We start from the raw sequence: 2,718 nt of genomic DNA, 5'->3' as shown, positions 1-2,718 counted from the left end.
CAAGCAGTGATTAAAAGAATACAGTGTCCGTGTAATTATTTCGGGTAAAGCTAGCCGGAGGCGGCCGGGGTGCGGCCGGGGTGCTGGGGACGCAGCCCTGCTGCTCCAATTACTACATTCTACTGACCAAGACATTAGGTCTTGTGTTTTCACCACTGATGGTTGTCCCATGAGAAAGGCCCCTAACACAATGAGAGGACTCAAGGTAAAATCTCATGGGAACCAAATCGTTAAGTGTCCTCATAAGATGGTGGTAACAGATTTTCCATTTCATGTGATCTTTTATCCCATTCCAGAAATGCGTAAGAAATAGAAATGGCAAAGCAGGAAGGAGAAGCAGCATTGTAGGAAGTAATGATTTTCCCCTTACCTGCCATGTGATTTCAGCCACCAGAGCATGAGAGGAAAGTCCTGAATCATCGGAATAGAGACTAATTTGAAACTAGTCCAAAAAAGCCTTGTTAGAATAAGAATAAAGGAAGCATGTGACATATGTCTACAGCAATGTTATGGAGACCAAATTCTAGAGGCAGATGGTTGAAGCTGCTTTCTCTAGAAATCTAGTGTCATTTTGTTTTTTCATAGCCTCCCACTTCTTTGAGAGATAATTTTATTAATTTAGAGACAGTATAGCTGCATAATTGTATTTTGACAATTTTCCGTAAAATTAGATTCTAGCTGGTGGCTGGCTTTCATAAAATGCCTGAGATTTCCATGTTCTTGACAGAATAGGTAAATGTATCATGATCTTGTTCTGTGATTCTAATCACTTGGCCCACATTAAAGTACTGTAACTCTAAACTAAGTTTTCCAATGTTTTTTACCTTCAAGCAAAGCTTGTTATTTGTGACACATTTTAAAAGGAATCACAATTTTTAAAATACATTTTCTGTTGATTAAAGAAAAGAATTTTTGATAAATTATTTTTTTTAAAAACTCACATTTCTAAAGAATCAATTTTAATTTTTTAAAAAGAAGATACTCATTATATCCAAACACACATTAAAAATGTATAAACTCTCTGGGCAATGGTGGTACATGTCTTTAATTCCAGGGCTCAGGAGGCAGAAGACGGCAAACCTCTGTTAGTTTGAGGACACTGTGGTCTATAGAGCTAGTTTCATGACAGCCAGGGTAACAAAAGAAGCTCTGTCACAGAAAACCAGAATGATTAAAGCAGTGGATCATTATGGACTATCTGTGAAGCAGATGGTATAAATTGGCATTTGGGTTTACTATAGGCTGTTAGGCATCTCAGGATGTTGGTACCAGTGGCAACCTTTTTAGTATCTTTGCTCTGGCAATTCAAAGGCTATGAATAGCAAACAGGTGAGTATCAGTCACCTTAAGAATGCCAGTCTTAACCAGGCAGAGTAGTTCTCAGTTTCCCTCACTGCAGGATTAACCTCATAACTACATTATAATCAGTTACTATTGATATTTGTTGATCTTTAACCCTTCTAAATGTTGACTAAAGTTGGGGGTAGTCTAGGCATATAATTCTTCAACCAAAGATATAAATGTTTTCTGATATACAAGCAATCCCAGATGAAGTATGTTCCCACATGAGTAGACAGATATTATTAGTTAATTATAGATGAAGGATTATCTAAGGGATAATGGAGGAGTTAGTATTAGCTCTCTCATGAAGAAGCCTTTCTAGCTTCTGAGTATTATCCGATGTACCATTTGTAACTCATTAATGTTGATAACACAACATTTTCCTTTCCTTGCTTTCAACCAAATCTATTCTCATACAGCATAGGAACAAAAAAACATAGAAATGATGAAGACTGGACTTGACAGATTAAGATGGTAATAATCTGGGATTCATGTGATTAGAGTTGCTGAATCTCCGGGGACTTCCATTCTGACCAGAAAAAGTACTGTCCAAATCCCGCGAGGAACAACTGCCTTCTTGTGAGATCTGTGGAGTGTGAAGTAAAGTGTTTGGAAAACTTCAGAGAATTTTGAAGTTGCCAGCAAGGTCTTAGTCACTAGACGGTATACTGTATTGGATGCCCAAGATTCATTCTGGTAAAGGCAAAGGTATTTGAACATTCATTTGTTGGGACAGATGTCACAATTCTCATGAATGTGAAAAACAAAGTGCGATGAGAGGGCTCACCTGGCTTGGGATAGTCCTAATGCTCACCAGAGTTTTGATACCTTTTCATCAGTCACTGACTTTTGTATGATAGCACCAGGGGCTTTTTGCATTGCACTCATGTCAGTCATTAGATGTCACAGAGGGTTTTCCAGGCGCCTGACACTCTGATCAACAGTTTTAGTAGTACTCAGGCAGAGCAACCACTATTGAATACCACATTAGAACTGCAGCCTTGGGTACACATGATAACAACAAGTGTAGTTGCTGTAGCTCGTATAATGGGATTTTTGTGAACATTAATTGCAGCAATGTTGATAGAGTGCTTATGAAGTGTCTATCCATGAGCAATCTCCCGGTGAATATTAACTTTCCCTTTATTTCTTTTATGCTTAACAGTTATTGATCTGTAGCAGACACTGAGAATGTTTGATTACAGACCTTTTAGCTGCTTCCCTCTCTTTGCCAGAAATTAGACCACACCATGTGCTCTCCCTACTGTCTCCCTTGCACGCTATCTGCCTCTCCATATGCACATATCAGGAACAGAGTTAAAGAAATGCACAGAACCTATGCCCTGTGCAACTTCAAGCTAAATTTATCATCCTACT

Source organism: Microtus ochrogaster, chromosome 16 (genome assembly GCF_000317375.1).
Source record: "Microtus ochrogaster isolate Prairie Vole_2 chromosome 16, MicOch1.0, whole genome shotgun sequence".
In the NCBI taxonomy this organism is placed as follows: domain Eukaryota; kingdom Metazoa; phylum Chordata; class Mammalia; order Rodentia; family Cricetidae; genus Microtus; species Microtus ochrogaster.
The sequence above is the reverse complement of the archived record's forward strand: the minus strand, read 5'-3'. Positions refer to the sequence as shown.